Source organism: Tachypleus tridentatus, chromosome 2 (genome assembly GCF_004210375.1).
Source record: "Tachypleus tridentatus isolate NWPU-2018 chromosome 2, ASM421037v1, whole genome shotgun sequence".
Taxonomy (NCBI): Eukaryota; Metazoa; Arthropoda; class Merostomata; order Xiphosura; family Limulidae; genus Tachypleus; species Tachypleus tridentatus.
The window spans coordinates 84,392,798-84,418,462 of record NC_134826.1 but is presented as its reverse complement, the minus strand read 5'-3'; the positions used below and the strand labels follow the sequence as shown (position 1 = coordinate 84,418,462).

General features: G+C 33.8%; 1 long non-coding RNA gene and 1 pseudogene across 2 annotated transcripts; both read left to right on the top strand.

Moving 5' to 3' along the window:
- The first annotated feature begins 414 nt into the window (after positions 1-414).
- Positions 415-18,306, top strand: LOC143244399 (uncharacterized). Its single transcript, XR_013025049.1, has 4 exons — positions 415-674; positions 17,503-17,598; positions 17,735-17,873; positions 18,036-18,306. It is a non-coding gene; the product is annotated as an uncharacterized LOC143244399 (long non-coding RNA).
- Positions 18,307-18,652: 346 nt separating this feature from the next.
- On the top strand, positions 18,653-21,421 carry LOC143236890 (uncharacterized; annotated as a pseudogene). The gene is made up of 7 exons (XR_013019786.1): positions 18,653-18,950; positions 19,089-19,192; positions 19,391-19,577; positions 19,970-20,200; positions 20,461-20,632; positions 20,997-21,142; positions 21,252-21,421. The product of XR_013019786.1 is annotated as an uncharacterized LOC143236890 (transcript).
- Positions 21,422-25,665: the final 4,244 nt, after the last annotated feature.

Sequence of the window (25,665 nt, the reverse complement as noted above, 5' to 3'; positions counted from 1 at the left end):
GTAGTGATGACTAGCTGCCTTCCCTCTGGTCTTATACTACTAAATTAGGGACGGCTAGTGCAGATAGCCCTCGAGTAGCTTTGCACGAAATTCAAAACAAACCAAACTAAACTCGCAAAAGCTATTAAATTACAATTAAGACACGTTTACGTCCTTAAACACAAAGAGATCTTTAAATGAGCTCAGTTATATGTGAAGATGAATTAGTATTATTAATTTTACATTTACTGATGACAAGAAGTTTATCAAAAACATTTATTTTGATATCAATATACTAACGTGAGTTCACAGGTTTAATTTTACCATAAATGTACTCAAGATATTGATTCTAAAGGAGCATAGCTGTTTCTGTTTTGTTTTTATACACGTCAAAAATTTGTGAACATTCTTGAGTAATAGTACACACTTTAAAGGTGCAATTGAAACACATTTGAAGCTTAATCTCTGAGTAAACACAGCGCAATTTTCTTATTGTGTAACCTGCGTTTCAATTAAAGAAGTGTTTGAAACGCAGTTCTACATCGTAAAGTACTGTCTCTCTCGTGGTGGTAGGTACGTAATTTATTTCTTTTTACCTTTTATTGATTTAGATAGCTCCCTGGTGGGACAACGCTACGTACATGAACTTACAACGCTGAAATCCGAGGTTCGATTCCTAGCGGTGGACATAGCAGGTAGCCCAGTTTGGCTTTTCCTTAAATAAAATAACGATCTTGATAAATACGTAGGCACAAAGTATTCAGTTCAGAAGAAAATATTTTTATTCCGGTTCCCTTTACTATGTTAAAAAAAATAGTGCATGAAAATATTTAATTTGGGCTACATTATATACATATATATATATAAAGAAGCAATTATTTAATCTCTGTGGAAACTGGTGTTTATAATCCATTTATAGTAGTAATAAACGAACTTATAACACCAAAACATTACTTTTATTTAATTAGACACTCGACGTCTCTCTTTACATTTAACCAAACATTTGACGTTTCGCTTTACATTTAAATAAATACTCAACGTTTTGCTTAAAATCTTCTTCATGAGCTAATGAAGTTACTATTGTACTTGTTTTAAACTCAGAGACTAGTATCGAATTCACTCTGTTCTAAAAGGAAATAGAAAATAATTTTGAATATTTTCAGAAAAGAAGTAATATTCTTTCGTTTTAGTGAATGTGTTTTCTTAGCTTAGTAACATAATGAAACTTGTTATTACAAAGTTATAAAAAGGAAGGTCATTTTCCAATTAGTTTGAATTCAAATAACACCTTTTATTATTCCACAGCGATCGTTAAACACTTGAAAAGTTTAAAATGTGACAATCACTTGAGGCCGTTAAGTTATTATTCTTACTAAACCTTTCTTTAGCTCTGACGTAACGTCCATCTGTATTATTCTATAGATGGACACCGATGATTAGTCGTGAAAACAGTTGCCACGTGACTTGGAATGGATGGGAGCACGCGGCTTTCAGGGAAACCACAAAGCACGTTCAGTTCTTTCGTACGTTTTCTAAAAGTCTATACATAACTTAGTCAGAAAGTTGTTCAACATCAAAAAAATTTCCTTAAATGCAAGAGACCTAAACATCGGTAATTATATTCAAATTTCTTTTATAAGTCTTCGTGTTTCAGTGCGCAACAAAGCAATTTTGTGTAGGTACGTCTACCAATCATCTATCGTTGCACAGATGACAAGGTTTGACTCTTTTTGCACGCACGGCGCTCGTGTTTTAGCGTACACGTTTACCTTTGACTTTTCGTTTTATCAGAAAGCACGATAGCTCTACATTTTAACATGAAACTGTAGGTTATTTCAGGAATAATGATAAAGAAACGACACTAAGAAATACCTGCAACGTTTCCAATTGCATATGCAATACGAAAGCACCGATAGAATATTAAACGTAATGTCAACAGTTTTAACGAACGACTCTTTAGAAACTTTCGCTTTAAAGTTTCATTAACGAAACTCTTTAGCCAGTTAATTTATGATTAATTTATTAATTTATCATAATCACACATATTTTTAATGTATGATAAATAAAAAACAATATCACAGTTTGTTTACTTTAGATTTTTAATTGACGTCTAAAAATAATATAAATATTAGTTAAATATTAATACACGTGTTCTTTCATGTACATAAACAGAACTATTATTTCATAATAAAGTGTTGTCAATCCGTTGTATAGTATGCATTTACTTTTCTCTTCGAAAGAAACAAGCGTGTGCTCTTAAAACTGAATTATTTCATGTTCTTTTCTCGTCGACGTAAACCGAATAAACGTAGTTTATGAAACTAAACCTCCCTTTTAAACTTTTAGTAAATTTGCAAAGTTTTTTTTTATTTATAAAACGTCATTTTTCGAAATTTTCGCGTCAGAAAACTTGTGACAATTTTTGATAATAAAAATGAAAAGGATATTTGTACTGTACGTATCTGAAACTGACACTGCAAATCTCTTCTTTCGACAGCATCAAAAATGCAACTGACACTACGTTTTATTAATCCACCAACGTATAGAAATGTAACTAGTATTGTACATTCCTTCTTGTTCCTTGTTCACAATACCCGAAATGAAGGATTTTAAAACCAAGAAAATGTAAAGCCAAACTTTGAGTATCTAATTAAAGAAAAATTAATTTTGGCTTAAAGATCATATATTTTTGGCATTGATTTTTTTTTCTCAAAAATGTGCAGCAAATGCATTCTTCTTCTGAATATATCTGTGTAACATTGTTTTTCGTCTAAAGACAAAAAATATACTTAAAAAGTTTTATTATACTATTTCCCCTCTCGAGAAAAAAAAAAGGAAAGTAAAACATAATTTAAGTTCAGCTTGGATGAATCAACTTTCCTTTAGAGCACGATATGGTACTTGAAATTAATTAGAATAGTTAATAGCTTTACAACAACTAAGATTAATATTCTTAATCATTAGAGGACTTTGGGCCAGTAACTAACATGTCCAAGAGTGTCCAAGGACCTTTTTTCAATTGAGAATTTTAGCACTCGCTATGAGAGAACTTGAGTACTAAGAAACTTCCAAACATGAGAGAATATAACGTTTTTCCTGTGATAGAGTAAGAGAGGCATAACTGAGATTTCTCTGTTTCTATATTTTATGGTTTGTGAAACCAGCTGTTCCTCACTTGTCGAATCTTGATTATTTTTCACGTGTAAAGTGAAACATCAAAAAACGCTGTATATGGTATTTTTGTTCCAGGTTATCTATAGGTGCTATGAATTTACTTTATACAAAGGGTTGAAAATGTTCCATTAACGTTATTTTGAATCTGCAAACCATGCAATAACCACAATCGATATAAAGTCACGACGGAATAGGATGTATCAGAACTACATTTTAACACTGTTTGGCGTTATGTATGTGGTGTTATGACAGTAGAAATGTATTGCTCTTATATAGAGCATGAAACATTTCATTTCAATATAAAAACTCATACACTGATATCATAAAGATGTGTTCGGATTTCGTCTATAGAATTTTCAAGACAGGGATATTTCTTGTGTAAAAACAAAGAAGCAAAGGAATGTGGATCAGTTTGGGGAGAGGAGTACAGTCCCAAAGAGATCAGCAACAAGTCGTATCCCAGCTTTGGTAAGAAAATTGTTGCATCTTGTTAAAGGTGAGAAATCATGGACACAAAGCCGTTTTCGTGCCCCAGACAATAGTACATAATCAAGCAGGATTCTGTCTGAATAAGCGATGAAGTCACATGTACACAAATTGCTTCTACAACACATGCTTTAAACCATCACATAACTCAAGCAGTTAGAGAATGTAACAGATATTCATTTTATTTGATGTGAAAATATGCCAGTGATGTCCCTTAAGGATTTCTGTGAAACTGGCCTTTTGACGCGAGTACTGAGAAAACATTATTTTTCGTACATCAGAAGGATTATGGAAAGAAACACGGAAGATGGACGTGATTTGAACACGACAGCTTTTCGACGTAGCCTGTTGTAATGGAAACTTTGATTTGGAGCTATTCTCAGATGCTTGATATAACGTACTCTGCCTTAATACAATGCCACAACTGATTTCTTTCATTGTTAAAACTCCCCGAACTCTGACAATAGTACAAAATATTTTTCACTTGCCGGATTTTGCACAGTAAAATAGTGTTAGACCCAATTAAATGATGTATTTGGATATAACTGATAACGTATAAATGAGATTTCGATCCTACTTATTACAGAAAAATACAAATAGCGTTTGGTCGATTTTAATGAGGTATTTATCTACTTACTTTGTTAAGCATGATTGTGAGCTTGTTAATTTATTAATGCAAACTATTGTTCGAAAGGGAAACAGCACAAACAGTTATAGTTGTATTTTAATATGCAACAAGTTACAAGGAAGACCAACCAATGAGTGAACTGTTTTAAAATCTCTTAAAGTCCATGGATTTGCAACGCTAAAATCAGGGATTCGATTCTCCTCAGCGGGCTCAGCAGATAACTCAATGTGGTTTTGCTATAAGAAAACACACAAACAAAATATTTTAAAATTATTTTGTCATTTTCACTGAATTTTGCAGAATAAATATCTAGATGAAACATTCTAAAAATTTTATACTACTTATGTGTATGTCAAATAATACACGTGGACCAAATATATATAAGTTCAACAGATAACTAACCTGTTCAGATTAAGGCTTACCAAAGAGAGTAATATTAGTGTTATATAGGATACTGTCTTTATATCCGTTTCCTTTCCAAATGGTGTCACGAAATCACGTATCCGCCAAAACAGTTACAGTGAACATTATGAAAGACTTACTATAGATTTTTACATTAAAGTTAGCTTACCCAGAGTGATAGAATGTCTTAAACACATGGGTGTCTAAAAAAATACACGTATATTAAAATGGCGTGTTCTTTCATGCACGTAGTTCTCCAACAAACATTTTCAAATTAACTCTATCAAGTATTAGTTAGTTCCTGTTTTAGCCGTGAGGTGGATTTATTATATCACGAATGTGCCAGCTGCTTACAAACATTATCGTGAACTGCTGCGCTAACACATTAATAATAAGAAAACAGAGTTTCTGTTACTTCTAGAATAATTCTGATTGGTGCAACATTACGTCATCTTGTCTATTTCAAAATTTACAATCGTCTAACACAGAGGTTCCCATACGCTGTGATACATTAAAATTACCGTTTACTGAAAGAGTGGTGAATAAAATCAATTTGTAAGACAAACTAATACTGTAAAATATATATATATAAATCTTAGATTAATTAATGTAATTTCAATTATGTAAATTCGTTGTGGGTCTAACGCCGTTGCTTGGCGATCGCTAAAGACAAGACAGTTGATTTCCTGTTTGATTGTCGGATATAAAATTGAAATATGAAAATAAGATATATTTGGGGTCAGTTTGTTTTTTATCTTGAATTTCGCACAAAGCTACGCGAGAGCTATCCGTCCCTAATTTAGCATTGTAAGACTAGAGGGAAGGCAGCTAGTCATCACCACTTACCGCCAACTCTTGGGCTACTTTTTACTTTTTAAGAATAGTGGGATCGACCGTCAAATTATAACACCCCCACGGCTGAAAGGGCAAGCATGTTTGTTGCGATCGGGACTCGAACACGCGACCCTCAGATTACGAGTCGAACGCCTTAACCCACCTGGCCATGCCGGGTCACTTAGGGTCAGACCTTCTGAAACTATCAGACAATGACCCAGAAATTTTGTCAACAAAACAGTATCATCGTTCATTTCTTTTTGTTGTTATTTTGTTAAAACTAGAATCGAGCTGTGAAGGTAATAAAATACACATATGATACACCAGTTACACATAATAAAAACTATTTTTAATGGGAGATGATTCAACAATACAGTGAAGAAATTCAAGAGGGTCCGCCGTTTGACAAAGTTTGGAAACCCCTGGTCTAAGGTTTTAGACAAATCCAACGAAGGTTTTCCTCCCAGACTTGATGATTCTCTGTATTGTGGTTGTATGCTTTCAGGGGATAATGTAAGGTTTCAGGAATGTACGGTTTCAGCTCCTGTTCAGTAATGTGAATATCGAGGTAAGTTATGGCTCATCCACTTACTGCGACAATGTTCTCGATGACTACACCAGTGGTGGTCAAGTGGTTAGCGTGTTCGGTCTGTGATTTCGAGGCTTCATAATTCGGGAGTAGTTTCACTTTGAGGTTTCGGTGCGTTATGAGATTGACGATGAAATTTCACTATTCGGTCGAAGAAGTTTAGCCTGAGAGTTGGCGGTGGACGTTGTTGACTGTTTGCTTTCCATATATCTAGCATTTGGAAATTAGAGACGGCTACACGGATGGAACTCTTTGAGTGAAAATCCTGAAACAAATAAACAAATGTTCGCAACTAGAAAACTTAATGTTTGTGTGTGTGTGTTTTATAGAAAAGCTACATGGGGCTATCTGCTATGTCATCATAGGAGAATCGAACCTCAAATTTTAGCATTGTAAATCTGAATACTTATTGTTGTCACACTGGGGAAAATAATTTTGCTGTTGTTATTTGGTATACTTGAAGATAAATGCTCAGTAACATGGGTTGAGAGGTTGTAAACCCCTATTAATATGCCATTTGTTGTTCCAAACTATCATCCCACAAAGTTTGATACTTTTTATGTCTATGTGCTTTATATATATATATGCAAAAAGCTCGACTAATGCTAGGCCTAAGACAAGTGGATCTATAAATTTCGTTGTCTGTGATTAGAATTATTTTTCTATTATTCATAAAAATCCTGTAATTAAAGAGGCACAGTAGCACTAAAGACACATTTACATATATTCCTCCTTCCCTACCTATCTCTATTCGTCCTAATTCGCGGGAATTTGTATAGATCTGTTTCATTTATTAAACCCGAGTCGACAAGAGTCATGGAATAGAATAAGCAGTTAGTACACGCGAGTGCCAAAGGTGGAAACAAACGTTACGTTCTCACAACGCCCACACATATTCACAAACCACCCAGCATCTGACAACGCCCAAACTTCACCAACTTCCTGATATCTGAAGAAAAGCATCACTCAAGAAACCTGAAAGACATCCGCTCAATTTATTCTCATGTCTTTTGCGAACCATTTAAATAAGATGTGTTTGTTTTTTATTCCTTTTTAACCACGCAAACTTTGCAATAATTGTGATTTTCGTCGTCATATCTGGAAAGTCAATATTAGACACACCAGCGCAGTGAATCACATACTCACAAAGTACACAGCGCAAGCGAGACTCAATGGTTTGATTTACATAAGAATTGTTGTCAAAAATATTCACGATCCAAAGTGTTCCAGTAATTTGATATTTATACGCCTACACGTTTGTTTAAACTACGATAGTCATTACTACTGGAACTAATAAATGCATGTTAAGTTTTTTTTTGTATGGCGGTATGTGTGTAGGACTACTGCTATGTTTTATATATGTATTGTATTCAATAATACATATGGGTAATTAAACGCAAGGCTGGATTATCACGTAAGGCACACGAGGCCATGGCCTACGGCCCCGAGCTTCCATGACTGTTATTTAATTATATTAATCGGTGAAATTCAATTAAAAATTTCGAACCATTGAAACTGTATCATATAGTAAGAAATGGACTACTTTTAACATCGTAATGAAATATATGATGAACATTCGGTTGTGAATAAATAAAGTTCGCTATGGGATCATATTTTTCCGTCGTCATCTCAGCACGTGCACCTCAAGAGTTTCACCGTATCGTACCGTACCTGTAAAAGTTGTTTCTACAGCGATGAAAATGTCACAATGTTAAACATCGTTACGTTAATTGGATGATTTCTTTTAGTGTTATGTTGTAAAATGAATAAAGGATAATCAAATGTTGATGACATAATGAATTAATATAGGAGCAAGCAAGTAAAAATTAGGTATGTGCACAAATTTTTCTGCTTATGTGTTAAGAAAACAATTATCAAATATTATTCAAGATAAAACTCTCTCTAGTTGTCACCCGCTAGTACAGTGGTATGTCTACGGATTTACAAAGCTCAAATGAGAGGTTCGATTCCCCTCGGTGGTCTCAGCAGATAACTTGATGTGGCTTTACTACAAGAAAAAAACGCACAAATGCACACTCTATAGTTATCTGATAAACGTTAAATCTGATATTTTAACAGTTATATCGTTGTAGATAGATTGAATTACACTGCACAAGAAAGTTTTTGCTTCTTGAACACTGTTGGGTGTTCCTTATAGATTTTTGGCTGCTGATCACCAAAATCACATCCAAATTTGCCAATCACGTATCGTTTCATCGAAATATTCAGTTTCACCAGGACATTGCTACAATGGAAAAACAATATCAGGGCAACTGGAATCCGTCAATGCTTGCTGACTACTGTTGGACACTGCAACGTGATGCACCGGACATTGAATACAAACGAAAGTCAGGAGCAAAACACTTTTAATTATGTTGAACTTAATAGCGTATTAGAAACATAAACGCAATTAAATACGTTATTGCCGGTAAACAGTTAACTGTCTATTTCTCAGAGTTTCTACGTAATGAAGCAAAACCACAACTGTATTTGTGCATACCCACCAGGTACCTGTCACAGTCAGCAAAAACATTTCAGGAAGCAAAACTTTTCAAAAAAATTGTTGTGCAGTGAATTATCAATTATCGATAAAGTCAGTGGATAAAATAATAGGATAAACTTCCCCCTGATTTCAGAAAATAAATCCAGGGGACTCTGCGCTAATCGTTCTCTTCTTGTACCTAGGGAATTTGGTAAAGTTAGTCTGACACTGATTATACGTATATTGGTCTGTGGCAGTTTTATGGTGATATTTCATTTAGTTGGGTCCCTTTACGACAGACAGCTATCACGTATATTCGTATAGTTTTTTTACATAACTTGCTTAAAACTAGTCCATTCCTCAGTGTTTTTGGTTACTACTACTGCGTTCTTTGTTAAAGGTTTATTGAAAACTAAAGTATTTCAGATATCTTAAGAGAATGTTACACTGATTGGTCTAGCTATAAGTACAATTAGATTAGTAGGTAAAGTATGGCCTCGAAAAAGCACAGCGGCGTGTCTGCGAACTTACAACACTAGAAACTGGGTTTCGATACCCGTAATGGGCAGAGCACAGATGTTGCATCGTGTAGCTTGGCGCTTAACTACCAACAAACAAATAGTTTATGACGCAGTCTCTGCTCTTCCCACGAGCTCAGACGATCCATTTCTTTGTTTTACTAAGCACCTGAATTTATCTTTCCCAGGCTTTAAATGCACAGAGAGCATTTAGATTTCACACAATTCATCTGTTTGTCGTCTAAATAAGACATTAACTGTGAAACGTGTGAATTTGTTGTTGCTCTTATAGATATATATACAGTTCAGCAGTAGCGAATATATATAAACTGTGTAACGTTATTAAGACATGAATCTTGGGTTTGTTTGTTTTTTTTTAATTTCGCGCAAATATACTCGAGGGCTATCTGCGCTAGTTCCTAATTTAGCAGTGTGAGACTAGAGGGAAGGCAGTTAATCATCACCACCCACCGCCAACTCTTAGACTACTCTTTTACCAACGAATAGTGGGATTAACCGTAGATTATAACACCCCCAAGGGTCGATTAAGACATAAAAAGAGAAAAATAAAATTTAGAAAATATTAACAGAACATGAAAGATACAGGGAATATAATAATGGAATAGAAGGATTAAAAATTCTCACACTATAGCTTTTTTTTTTACATAAGTACACTCTTTTTAATTATTTCCAGTGGCACAGCAGCATGTTTGGACTTACAACGTTATAAACCGTGATGAATTCAAGGTTCGTCGATCGTTGTTTTTAATACACAAATATTTATTTTAAAAACATATTTTAAAAACTTTAGTATTAATGGAATTATTGTCGTTCTTGGAACAAACGTGTTCTTTTGCGTGTTATGGAAGTCGACGGGTCGTTGACCTTATCTAGAAGTCCTTGCATTCTGATCATTGTAGTGACCTTCGACCTGTTTCTCATATCTGTCTTATCCTAGAAAACAGACAGCTCCTTATCTTGATAGTTAGTTTGACTAATATTCTTTGTTTAATTTACGGGAAGTAATTTTATCGTGTCTCACGCCTTAATAGCACGTGTTTGTAGGGTATGGATCCTCTATACTTGCCAGAAACATCGGACGACAAACAGCAGAGCAATTATTAAGGAAATGAAAGCCAAGCTGTACCACAATGAAAGTTTATCAAACTCAGCGTTAGAAACTTACTTCAATGTCTACATTAAACTTTCTTCAATTTTAACAGAATTATGACAACTTTAGGGGAAGGGATGGGGATTATAATCAGCCCTGAAAATAGTGGGAATTTATAACTCTCGCATTATCAAAGATTAGTAAACTTGTCTCAGATGTAGAAATGACAAAAGGTAGAATTTTATGAACTAAAATGAAATCGCCTAATCAGATTTGACGATAACAGATATCCTGCCATCTCAGTTCAGTAAAACCAATATTAGAGTGACAGAAACCAATAGGAAACACCCGAGGGATAAGATTCAGACAGACGTATGCATACATATATATATATATTTAAATACACATATATCCAACACATATATAATCAGTTTCACGCAATAAATAAATACATGTATATACATTGCGTATATGTATACAATATACATTTATTGCATGAAACTAATTATAATATTAACAAATATCTCAGCAAGAATTATTCATTTGTTAATACAATAATAAAACTTATGTCAAAATGTAACGAAAAATATAACTGTTGGTTTGTAATTAAGCATAAAGCTTTGTTTTTGAATTTCGCACAAAGCTACGCGAGGGCTATTTGTGCTAGCTGTCCCTAATTTAAGACTGTAAGACTAGAGGGAAGGCAGCTAGTCATCACCACCCACCGCCAACTCTTGGGCTACTTTTTTACCAACGAATAATGGGATTGGCCGTCACATTATAACACCCCCACTGCCCATGTTTGGCGCGACGGGAATTCGAACCCGCGACCCTCAGATTAGGAGTTGAACGCCTTAACCTACCTGGCCATGCAGGGTCCAAACATAAAGCAACACAATGATCAACAAAGGTATAGAAACCCGGATCTAGTGTAGTAAGTCTGCTGACATACTGTTGTTCTACCAGAAAACCGATATAATAATATTCATAAGTTGTAAGAAAGCAGTATTTCTTGCAAACAAAAACAACAACAATGTTGTTGTTCTTTAGATGTTATCTTACGCAACAATGGTTGCACTATAGTACGTCTCTGGTCAGTAAAAATCAACTGGTTCGAATTACTGTCCCATCAAATATGCTCGCCCTTTCAGCCGTGGGGGCATTATAATGTGATGTTCAACCCCACTATTCGTTGGTAAAAGAGTAGCCCAAGAGTTGGCGATGGTTGATGATAACTAGCTGCCTTCTCTCTAGTCTTACACTGCTAAATTAGGAATGATTAGCGCAGATAGCCCTCGTGTAGCTTTGCGCGAAATTGAAAAAAAACAAACAAACAAGGATGAACTACAAGGCTCATACATTAATTATTATGTTCTTTTTGTAACACTACGTAACAATGGTTGTATTATAGTACGTCTCTGGTCGCGAAAGATAAGTTGCTAAAAGATACAATGTTTTGTTGCTATTACTTTTAATCTATGGGAGAAGAGGAGCTGTTGATGACGTTTATTTATAACGTTCCCTTCTCAGTACAATGAGCTTTTCTAACCCTTCCCATGAACTGTGAAACACTTTGTTTTAGTTAGACAAATAAACACGTACACGCACTGAAATACCATAAATATTTAACTTATATCAATCACTTCTAATACTTTGTTTTAGAAAGCCAGCAAATAAATAGAAAAGAATTCAACGATGGTTTCAATTTTCTTAACACCAAACATGCTCGCCATTTCAACCGTAGGGGTGTTAAAAAGTTACAGCCAATTCCACTATTCGTTGGTAGAAGAGTAGTTGAAGAGTCGGCGGTGGGTGGTGATGACTGGCCACCTTTTCTCTAGTCTTAGGCTGCTAAATTAGAGAGGGCTAGCGCAGATAGCCCTCGTGTAGCTTTGCGTGAAATTCAAAAAACAAACAAACAATTTTCTTACCCTCATCCTAAAATTCAAAACGTCTCATGCTGTTTTATAGTTAATAATATATATTCCTGTATAACTTATATATACAGTATATTAGATTCATATAAATTTCTAGTTAACTGATGTACCTATACAGCCTTTGTTTTCCATTCTATTTGTATCCGTTGTTTTATACGAGGCCTAATGAAATGCCTTGCAGAAATATAAGCATCGAAACGTATAAGTTTGTTTGTTGTGTGTTTTATTTTCTCGAACATTCTTCCAGGAAACTTAATTTAAAGAAAATTTGGTATTAGTTCCAGGGTATGTAGATAATTGTAATTGGAACAAATTCTAAAAAGGAAAGAAAAATATATCAAGTTAAAAAATGCGAAAGCAGGCAGACAGTACACGAATTTTCTCAAAACTTTTTGAATTATTAACGAGAAAACATATTTAATAGAGTAAAAACATGCATACGTATAAACTCCCTTGCGGTGAATACATAATCAGTCTTAATGCCCTGCTATAGATAAAACTTGATCTTTTACGAGGGGAAAAACCGAATTCATATGTATTCAATTTCGCGTTTTTATTTTTTTATTTATCATTATTCTATTTTGACGATTTCTTTTTTCTTTATAGTTCATAACACAAAATTTCTATAAAGAAAATTTACTACCAAAGAATTAGCTAGACAACAACGCCCCCAGTAATATTTTGGCAAAGATTTTTAATTGTCGCACAGATTATGAAATTTATGAAGAAGCTTATGTTAACGCCGCCAGGGGAAGCAAGTACTCATATGGAGATTAGTTTGCGTGATTCTGCTTATGGTCCAATCAAGCTCGGTTCTTGCAGAAGAAAAGGATATGAAAAACGAAAACCAATGAATTAAAATACATTGGTGATATATGTCATGATGTATGTTTTCAATCAAACCACGATTACACTGAAAAGATAAAACCTATTTGTGGTTTCTTTTTGCCGCCAAATATAACACTTCAGGTATAACGTCTTGAACGTGCACCGTGCAATTTAAAAAAAAAAATTGACACTGTAAAGTTGAGCATTATTTTACAAACAGGCCTTGTTCATATTTGTAGTTTGAAGAAAACTATATAACTTCAAAATAACAAAGAGGTAACTCTTACAAAATAATCTATTTTTAGGTTTGTTTGTCTGATTTCTTCGTTTGTTTTCTGAATTTCGCGCAAATTTACTCGAGGGCTATCTGCGCTAGCCGTCCCTAGTTTAGCAGTGTAAGACTAGTGGTAAGACAACTAGTCATCACCACTCACCGCCAATTATTGGGCAACTCTTTTACCAACGAATAGTGGGACTGGCCATCACATTATAACGCCCCCACGGATGAAAGGGCGAGCATGTTTGGTGTGACAGGGATAAAACTCATAGGTCATTTGTGGCTATTCTTAACTTCAGATACGTGACTGATGAAGGCGCTGCCAAAACATGAAAAGGAAGAGCTAATTCTGCTGTTAATCCAAACTTGTTTTTAATTACAAGGATAGCATGTTGCCCGCACTCTGTGTATCCTAGTTTGACCCTTTTGCGACCATGTATTTGGAATTCCAAAGAGGTAGAGAAAAATCAAGAAGTAACCGATTGATTCATTGTATATTTTATTGGAGAAAGACACCACAAAACGTATATCATTAGAAATAGAAATGTTGGGCCTACCAATCCATTCTCTCATAGATAAATAAAGGGTTAAAACTGAAAGATCAAAATGCCCATCAGACATGCATTACATCTAAACAACGTTATCGGCAAGGATAACTGTTTTGTGATATATATATATTACATATACACAATTTAGAACAACAAGAACCAGTCTTACGTGTAATTAGACATATAAACACGAATATCCTGGTTAAAATAACAAAATATTTAAATTAAAGTGATCGAGTAGAAAAAGTTTGGAAGGTGTTACTAGATGACATCTTTTATCACCAAATACAAAACTTTAGGTAAAACTAATAATATAATTTTTATTTTAGATTGATTGTTTTGAATTTAGCACAAAGCCACGCGAGGGCTATCTACGCTAGCCGTCCCTAATTTAGCAGTGTAAGACTAGAGGGAAAGCAGTTAGTCATTATCACTCACTGCCAACTATTGGGTTACTCTTTTACCAACGAATAGTGGGATTGACCGACACATTATAATGCTCTCACTGCTGAAGAGGTGAGGATGTTTGGTGCAACGGGGATTCGAACCCGCGACCTCGAGATTACGAGTCGACTTCTTTAACCACGTGGCAATGCCGAGCCTAATTTCATCGAAATAAATGAAAATAGATTCGTAAAATTGGATGATAAAATAAGAAAAATAGGCATACAATGTTAAATTTTATTGGTAAAAAACAAAAACTTAAAACCTTCTAATCTTGATGTATTCTCAGAGGTATTAAAGAAGTTTAGAAAACCCTAGAGTTATAAATAAATTGAAGTTAATCCTAAAATATAAGCAGCTCAATGTTTCAAATAAAGGTGTAGATCTTTTAATTGGCACAAAAACTATGCAAAAAAGAAAAAAGGACATCGTAACAGAAATTGAAACGAATTATTAAAATGTTAATAAGGCCCGGCAAGGGCAGTTGGTTAAGGCACTCGACTCGTAATCTGAATGGTCGCAAGTTTGAATCCTCGTCACACTAAACATGTTCGCCCTTTCAGCCGTGGTGGCATTATAATGTGACGGTCAATCACACTATTCGTTGGTAAAAAAGTAGTCCAAGAGTTGACGATGGGTGGTGATGACTAGCTGCCTTCCCTCTAGTCTTACACTGCTAAATTAGGGACGGCTAGCGCGAAATTCATTTTAATAAAAGTGACTGTTGAAGTTTAGTTAATGTTTTTAATTGTAGAAACAGAAATAAAAAATCCGAATTTGTTTTAAATTAAAGAAACAATTTGATTATTTTATAACAGATAAAGAAATTCAAATTGTACCTTATTATAGAAATTACTATAATAAAGAATTGTTGAAAGAAGTTTCGTAAGATAATGTAAAAATTAGTCCTCTAAACTTCATGAAAAGCAAAGCTAATTTCTGACATTCCTTTTTGCCTGGATTACATGTATTGCTGTAAGGTACATAAACCTGAGAACAGATTTAGGCCTATTGCATGTAATATTAGTAGTTAGTTATACGTGTAAAGTAGCAGACTTCGAATCACAAAAAATGTTCTTTTTAATGAATAAAAATAAACAAATAATTATGAACTCCTTAGAAGTTGTTAAAAGGAAAACACATGTAATATATCAAGTTGATATTTTACTGTCTTTTGGTGGTGTCTCGTTGTTCACTGAAGTGCTATTAGATAAAGCCCTTGAATGCATTAAGAACATATTAAAGTAAAAGGAGGTTTCGGTTTTATAAGTAATTGATATAATTCACTTTGTTGAAACATTTGTTAGATTTTTTCCAGGATAAGAAAAGAGTTAGTAAAACAGAATGGTTTATTCATTATTTCTGTTATTACGCAATTTGTTCGTGGACAGTTTTAAAGTCTGAAGCGGAAAAGAAAGCGGAAGTTTGTTTCAGATCTGTTTTTGATCTGGCTGAACGATAAAAGAGAAGATAACCGCTTTTGCTGATTATTTTAACAATATTAACAATTACCTTCTTTTATATGTTTTAATAAGTTAAATAAGAATGAACTGAAAAGAGCTGTTCATCAGAAACCATTCTCGTTAAAGACGCTCTGACATTCCACATCATATAATATTGAATCAATAAAAGTCCTGTGTTTTGCATTCTTACGTGGATGGTAGTTTAAAAATCATTGCAAACAAGAAGCTATTGACAATGGATTTATATTATTAATTAAGAATGTAGCAATTAAAAGCGGTTTTAATTGTAATATAGGGTTCTTAGTGTAGCTAAAGACAAAATTGATTTAATGAAGAAGACTGCTATGCATAACATAACATTTCAATGTCTGTATTTATGTAGAACGAACTAGAGGAAACTTAAAGTTAAAAGTGAATAAACACATCAGGGAAACTAAAAGTAGTAATACAGATATTTCTCTTTAGATAAACAAACTAATGCAGTTATTAAGTGACTCACTAAAAAATTTACCTTGGCGTTACCAGGGCCGGATTATTTATTAGGCACAGGACCAACGAATACTACGGGTCCATGAAAAATTTCCTTAAAGGTGAATTTTCAATAAATTTAATAATTGCCTTAGAAACTGTATTTTGGTTAGGTATAATTCCTGTGTGGTTACCATATTTTTTAAACTCTTTAGTTTTTAAGTAAAAATTGAAACAAAATATGCGGGTCCTCGAAGTTCCTCTCGGTCGTTCGGCTGTTTCCGTGACGTTTTACAACTATGACGTAATAGTTGCCAAACACGCTTCGTTGCGCGCCGACCATTTTGTTCCTTTCAGTGCTGGTGTTTTATGTAAATCTATCGGTGCTTTTTTCGGATTACATACTTTGTGAGACTATTTTTTGTCTTGATATTGCTACTTTATGTTTGTTTTATGATAACATGGTTTACTGCGTTGCTTATGTTTGTAAAAACGGTTTGGCATCGGGCAAAAGCTTCTTTTCGTTTCCGTGCAAGGAGAAGGAACCGGCAAGGTGGCGACAGTGGGTGCGGATGGTCAATAGGAAGAACTGGACTTCTTCACACCATGCAAAGCTTTGTCAAGATCACTTTGAACGCTCATGTTTTGTGTCGGATCCCACTGTTTTGGATTCCGTGGCAGTAGACAGGATCGTCCCCACCATCTTTCCTCGTGTAGAGATAAGGACTGATCTCAGCCTGCAGCGTACAGGATCCACCCCCTCTGAAGCCATCCCTTGCCATCACGAGAAAACAAACTTAAAGGGATGTGTGCAGTATATAGCGATAAACAATAACTAGTATAATATAATAATTTAAAAAGTACAAGTTTTTGAAGAATGTAACTAGATATGCACATTTCACATTCATGAACGTGTTTTGCATTTGTGGCACCTGAAAGTCGGTGAAACCTTGATTTCCTAGTCTAGACAGTGGACAAATCTATCCTAAATAGAGTATATTCCAAGTTTAAAAGCTCATAGATCATTCTGTAGATGTTTTTGCATCATTTTTAAATATGGAAAAGTTTGAAGAATTCCATTTTTCAAATTTAACATTTCAAGATAAATTGAAATAAGACTATGTCTTGAACATGTTGAAGTAATGAAGTAGATGTTATGTATTTAAAAAAAGTTGTAAACTTGTAAAAAATCAAATATAAACTCCATAACATATTTCCATAACTCATCATAATAAAATTAATCTTAACACAGTACTTTGACATTGTCATATTAAATGTAAATCTCATAAACCTCATAAAGCATGTTGTTTTAATATATAATCTTATTTCTTCAGCTTTTAGAGGAAAGTGCTGCTGATGACGCAGTGCCTGATGATGACTGCCAAGACTCTAGAGCTGACTCATTTCAGAGTGTGTCTGTTCAGACTCTTGTAAGTAGATCATGATTGTTAGATTAAACGTTCATAAGTTGCAATAATTGATGTATAATTTTATTTACATTAATTTGAATCTAACCGTGAAAGAATGTTATTATCTCAATACCTAAATAAAAACCTATTGTTTTAGCCTATCCCAAGTTTTCCAAAAGGGACACAGACTGGCTGGTATTCTGCTTCCAGAGGTGTACAGGTATTCCTATCTGGCTTGAAGAGTGTAGCTACACAGACAGAAAATCTTCCAACAACAGATTTTGCTTGTGGTACTGGTAAGTTAGTTTGAATATGAATATGAAGTTTTCATTCATGATTTAACAATATTCAATAGTCAGATAAGTCTTGTTAATATTATTTTCATTACTTATTATGAACTATTGCTGGTAAACAGTACATTGTTCATATACATGTAATTCTTTCCCTGATTTTCACAGAATCATCACCTGCTGCTAAGAAGTCTTCTGTATCACAAGTGACAGATGCTGATGATACTGATGATGTTCACATGAGTGATGATAAAGGTGCTGATCCTGACTGGACAATAGATGAAGACAGTGAGACTGAGGAGTATGAAATTTTTTAATTATGTTATATAAATGTTTGTTCAGAATGCACTTCAAATCATTTTATTACATATTTTTAGATTAATATACTTGACAAAAAATACATTACCATATTAACCAGGAGGTACCAGGAGAACTGATAATTAAAAGTAAATGTATAAAATGAATACAACAAACGAGAAAAAAAATTATACTGGTATATGAACTACCAGTATGTGAGGAGTTTGTAGGTTTTTATTTTGTTTTTCTATTGCACCATCCCAAACCCAACCCTTCTTTATTTGATTTATCCAGGAAACATCTTTATTTGGGATCTTTTCATTTTTGTTATGAGTGGATTTGAGTTCGTTCTTCTCTTGAGCCTATATTTTGTAAGTATATTCAAGTTACATGTAGTTTGTAGAATAGCAATCAACATCTTGAGTCTATAAAGCTGCAACACTTATAATATTGATAACCACTTGCCTTAAATTTTCTGTCATTCCTTACTTAATACTTATTTCAGAGAAGATGCAGAGCTGGAAGGGAAAGCTCACAACAACAAGAGAGAGAGAAAGTTTATAGTCTTTGAGAGCTGCTTGAGAGCTGTGTTGTCCCTGTGTATTGTTTGTGGACAAGGTTGTATTGCTACAGTCAAGCGGATCACTGAAACTATGGTGACATTTGAACAGTATTGCTCCATTGAACGTAATAGAATTTGGAAAAGTCAGCCAAAACATGGTACTATGCCCAAAGGAAACCTGGAGGTAACTTATGCAGCATATTTTAGTGTTGTAGCACAGTTGAGTTCTTGAACTGCCTCAAAGTATGTTGGTGTGACAGTATTTTCAGCTTCCACTTTCTTCAGAATGCAGAGATGCTATTTTATTCCAGCAGTCAGTTCTGTTTGGTCCACTGTCCAAAAAAGTTGCTTCAGGAACTGAGATCATCTGGTGACATATCCTTTGCTGGACATTGTGCAAAATTATGGCAGCTATTCTCTTATGGATACATCTACTTGCAAGGTTGTTGATGCCCAGCTGGTGCAGGTACATTTTTATACCTTTTCATAAATGGTGTTCATGTACATATGTGATCTGTTCAGACTAATTACACAGTACACTTCCAAAAAGTTAAATTTGTAAAGCATGTATCTGCTCAATACTTTGAAAAAAATACTGTTTTTGTGTCAATATACAGCCTAAATATAGTTGAACAACCTTAACAAATTACTATAATATTTGCAGTAAAATGAGGTGACAAGTTCTAATGCTATGGAACTCGACGGACTGAAGCGCTGTCTGTCCAACTTCGAATCGCATGGTGTGTACTGCAACAACCTGATAACTGACCGTTACCCCTCTGTGAAGAAGTTTCTGAGGGCCAAACACCCTGAAATCAAACACTGGTTTGACGTTTGGCACATTGCAAAAGGTAATTAGGTTAAATATACGAGTGATAGTTATTTTCTTCTAAATGATATATTTGCAACTATTCAGCATTTTATACTTGGTGCACGCACAAGAGTATTTAGAAACATATGTTGTTCAAACAACACAAACCAAGCATTTATACTGCTATGATGTTTCTTTTTTGTTATTGAAACTACAATTTACCATTCATAGATAATCACATATCTTTGGGTAGGACCAACATTACTAGCAGTGTTCTGAAGAAATATCTGAAAGCATGAAAAATGACACTTGCTATTATGTTAGTAAATCTCTGTGACTTTATAATATATAATCAAAGACATAACCATATTGTCAATTTCTATACTAAAGTAAGAAGTTGAGATTGACCAAGTTCCTGTAATTTTTTTCTAGGTATCAAAAAGAAGGTTCTTTTTAAAGGACAAAGGAAGGGATTTGAGCAGCTTGCAGCCTGGGCACATTCAGTGTCTAACCACTTGTACTGGTGTGCTGCAACTTTCAATGGCTGTAATGTGCTTGTCTGTTCCAAGTGGTTGTCATTGTCCAACCATGTTGTTGATATCCATGATGGTTTTGACGGTCCATATCAGAGCTTTGAACATGAAGAACTTGATAATAGAGACTGAATTGTCAAAGGTTGGTGCAATTGTTGAAGAATTACCATTAGAAACTATGATTATTTCTGGGAGTATCATAATATCTTTAGGTAAATAATTTCTAAATACCAACTTGAAAGCCTCATTTTTCATTATTCGCTCAAGTATTGCCTGTTGAATTCATTTTTTCCCTAAAAACTACTACATGTATCAAGAACACTATTTCTTTTTCCTTTTTAAGATACTTGTTAGAAGTTTTTAAATTGTGCTAGATGTTTTCATTTACAGGTTCCAGGGTATACAAGCAGCTGAAGCTTGTTACGGAGAACAAGATGCTTTTGAAGGACATTGGCTACATGTCACAATATGAACAGACCTTCTGTACAGAAGCATACCACAAAGTAGTTTGCTTCTTTGCACCAAAGTCTACTCACTTCTTCTATCCAAGTATGAGAACAAGGTATGCAGTAATGTGGTTGCACCTACAATGTAGTTCAAATGAGTATTTATCATTTTATCTATTTTTCAATATTTGGCTGAACTGAATGTCAAACTGATGCAAAGCAACACGTCCTATAAAAAAGACCTATACAATGTATAAGTAAATACATTGTATATCATTTATCAATTGTAGTTCACAATTTAAACTACACGTATCATGATGCATTCAATATCCATACTTCATACTTTAAAAAATACTAGTATTTATAAACAACAACATTTTTTACCATCATTTAAGAAATAATGAACACAAATTCTGACTATAATAGGGCACAATATTTTAAATTAAATGAAATTCATGGATAAATTGTATGTAATTTCAGAGCCATCTTAGCAGCCTTGCACAACAACAGCAACTGTAGTCAGACACAAGCAATGACCAAAGAAGAACAGGCTCGCTTCAAGGTGTCCTTTCCTAAAGGAAGAGCTGGAGATCCTGTTGTGTCTCCTGTAAAAGAAGTGTCTTATGGTAAATATTTAACTGTTTCAATGACATGACTCTTCATCGAGTCTATGTTTTAGATGCTATCATTACTTATCATTTTTAGCATTCACGACGTTGCATTCAATTTTTTCAGACTACATAGAAGACCTCATAGTCGAGATGGAAAGGCTTAGGACCCAGTATCCATCCTACAAAGAGGCTAAGAAGCTCTGGGCTAAACAAAATCAGATGAGGCCCCACTATGTGGCCTCTAGATATGGTAGTGTCAACAAGACTGTACTCGTTGGTCAGTTCAGGAGTTGATATGCCCGGTTTCAATAAATTTTTCCTTTCGAGTAAGAGTTGTTTTTATTGAAGCGAAACACAGTGCAATATATACATATCCAGACAAGCCTGATACACGAAAAGTAAATCTACTTAAATCTTGGATATTGAAATCCTGTATAGGTTTCACTAAGCAATGAGCTCCTAACTTTGCTGACAACACGGGCTAACAAAATGACTGTCTTCAGTTTTCCTAGTCTTTTCCATACCCACCTGACAAATCTGCGATAAACTAAGAATCTATATAGCCTGAAAATGCAAAATTACAAACTTATAACCTTAGTAGAAAGTTACTCTTCTTTCCTAGCTATTTTGAAATTATATAGATATTGTTTTGAATTCATACATGACCATTTCATAAATATGTGGAGAATATCAGTCAGCTTGCAAAACAATATTATTAAAAATCAGAATTATACTGATGATTGGTAGAAAAACTTGAAAACAAGAAACATGTGCAACTGAAACAAACATCTCATTGGGCTTTGGAAATATTGATACACTTGAGATGACTAAGTAGGATCATAGTTTTGGATAAACAGTATCTTTAACTGTAGGCTAAACCCAAATATACTATTTTAGGTTTAACTGCATCTTAAAAAATACACACTCGTGACTTGGCTCCTCGTCATTCAAGTAAACAAATTCATAGTATGATGTTTCCAAGACATCGATATTCAGACAATTTCCATCAAAGCCTCGAGTCTGGGAAATGCACTCTTCATTTTTTAATCGGTTTGACACCTTGTCATATGAGCAACAACAAACTCTCTCTCTCCTGGTTGGCATATGTTCGCATAAACCACACCTACACCTTGCACAAATATATGGAATGTCATATAAATGATACGTTTATGGTAAATATTAAACTAACTATTCAAACTGCTACATCTAGTTTGATTTTATAGACAGAATTATGACGTATAATTGAAATTCATTTTGTTACGAGTCATAAATACCTGGTACAATGATTGTGGAAGGGCCGAGTATTAGTTACCATAGTCGCCAAAGTATAAACAAATAAAACCCAGTGTGTAATATCAATAATTTATAAACACCAGACAGGTTTCGAGATGCTTACGTGAAATAATACAGACCATATTTGTTGTTATGACATAGGCTTACCATTCTTCCACTGGAGGTATGACCGACTCGCAACCGGCTAGGGCGCTATCAGTATCACTCACAGTTCCGTTCTTCTCGCTTGTGGAACTGTCCTCATCACTAGAACTTGTCAGATCTGTGTCAAAAGTAACTGTTCTAGGTTCGTTCAGAGTAGGTTCGAATTGATATGGTGCTACTCGACACTGTTCAGAACACAAAGTCAAAACTGACTCCGCCTCTGTTTCTCCGTATGCACTGGCCATGTTTATTTACATTTAACGCACTGGCGGTTTGTTTGGCAACTATTACGTCACAGTACTTTTCCTAGCGGCAAATGTAAAAACTAAAACGTTCGGATTGCCGCTCGGAAAGGGCTCTTTCTGCATCAAGTTCTAGGTTTCCTTTATTAGCACATATTTTTTATAAAAAATGTGAACCTGCAAAATTAATCAGTTTGAATAGTTCTATTGACTGCAAAGTTTTCTTTTTTTCTGTAAAACTCATCTTTAAAAGTTAATCTTTGGTTTAATTTATACGGATGGTAGGGTTTACGAAAAGACGTTGCCTAGGCAGTATGATCGACTTGACTGGTAAGTCTCGTATTGATATCCTAATTACTTATATTAATGTTATTTTACTTCAACACGACTAGTAAGTCTCGCATTGATATCCTAGTTACTTATATGTATGTTATTTTACAGCAACATAGCAGACTCATTTTATATCCTGGCTTCCTATATTAATGTGTTATTTTGTGATAAGATAATTTTAGAGCTGATGTTTATATACTGGTACTCACATTAATGTGTTATTTTATTGTAACCTAGTTATAAGACTCGTGCTGATATCATGGCTACTTATGCTAATTTATCTCCTGTCATGAAAGGCTTGCTGCTAACATTCCTCAATGCTATTGACAAGGGATATTAATTATAATAAATAAATTGGCCAAAACTGTGTACATGAGCAAACGGAAATTTTGCCCAGACAAAATGTCAGTATGTACAGAGCATACTTCTAGTTGTTTTTTATTGCATAATCTGACTACTGTCTCTCTGATAGTTTAGCAGTTATTTACTGTTGTTGTTTTTTGTATATAGAGAGCATTCAAATCTAAACAAATGTAAAGAGCCTTTCTCTATTCTTCACAATATATGCTTTGATAGATCGAAAATTTAGATTATACCAATCTATACATCACAAAACTTTAAGTTTTATAATCAAATCTTATCACTAAGTAACTCCTTTTAGCAGAATGAAGTTGGAACTCAACAGCTATGTATTCCATTGCACGAAATGGTTGTCTATTGTATTTTAAACTCTGTTAAACAATTTCTTATTAGAAATTCACATAATAATTTAATTTCCATTAATAATAAATTGTTTTGTGAAAGTTAATGGAGATTTTGCACACAACTTGAATTGTAGGCTCTAATTATTACATATCATGTTTTATTGTTTAGGTACAGAACGATACTTTACAGTTTAATTCAGTTGTATGTAATGCCAAGATCAGTTTGTTTAGGTACAGAACGATACTTTACAGTTTAATTCAGTTGTATGTAATGCCAAGATCAGTTTGCTCAAACTATTTCCAATCCGAAGCAATTTCGATAATTTTAAATAACGGTTGTAACTAAAAATAATTTATAATTTTATTCAAAATTACCTTAATTTCGAATACTAGTTATGTCTAGAAGGTAAGAAATGATTATGTTTACCTATACTAGTTATGTCTAGACGATTAAAGATCTTCATGTTTACCAATACTAGTTACGTACAGACAGAGAGATGATTATGTTTACCTATACTAGTCATGTCTAGACGGTTAGAGATCTTTATGTTTACCTATACTAGTTATGTCTAGACGCTTAGAGATATTTATGTTCACCTATACTAGTTATGTCTAGACGGTTAGAGATCTTTATGTTTACCTATACTAGTTATGTCTAGACGCTTAGAGATATTTATGTTTACCTATACTAGTTATGTCTAGACGCTTAGAGATATTTATGTTTACCTATACTAGTTATGTCTAGACGCTTAGAGATATTTATGTTTACCTATACTAGTTATGTCTAGACGCTTAGAGATATTTATGTTTACCTATACTAGTTATGTCTAGACGCTTAGAGATATTTATGTTTACCTATACTAGTTATGTCTAGACGGTTAGAGGTCTTTATGTTTACCTATACTAGTTATTGTCTATACAGTTAGAGATATTTATGTTTATCCATACTAGTTACGTCTATACAGTTAGAAATCTTTATATTTACCTATACTAGTTATGTCTATACAGTTAGAGATAGTTATGTTTACTTATACTAGTTATGTTTACTTATACTAGTTATGTTTAGACGCTTAGAGATATTTATGTTTACCTATACTAGTTATGTCTAGACGATTATAGATTATAGACGGTTAGAGGTCTTTATGTTTACCTATACTAGTTATATCTAGATGGTTAGAGATATTTATGTTTATTTATACTAGTTACGTCTATACAGTTAGAGATCTTTATATTTATGTTTACTTATACTAGTTATGTCTAGACGATTATAGCTTATAGACGGTTAGAGGTCTTTATGTTTACCTATACTAGTTATATCTAGATGGTTAGAGATATTTATGTTTATCTATACTAGTTACGTCTATACAGTTAGAGATCTTTATATTTACCTACACTAGTTATGTCTGGTCTGTTAGAGATATTTATCTTTACGTATATTATCGGTATTAGTAAGTTGGAGAAGTGAAGATGGTTCTCTTAATAATAGGCTTTGTTTCTATAATTTTTAAAGTTATTTAACACAGTCCATATAAAAATACATAAGACCACTAATATTATCAACTTTGCTTGGTACATAAATGAAATCCAAGACCGATTATATGAGTATTTATTATATTTTTTAATATTTTCACACGTTTCTTTAATTTTAACCTTTTAATATTATGAGTTCAACTAGTGTTTATAAAATGAATGATTGGTTATAGTAAACTCTCAACCCTCCAAAAAAAATGTAGTCACGTACACATTAAGAAAAAAAGTTTCGTATACCTCTTTTTAATTAATCCATGTTTCTATGATCGATTGTTAAAATTGATACACCAACTGT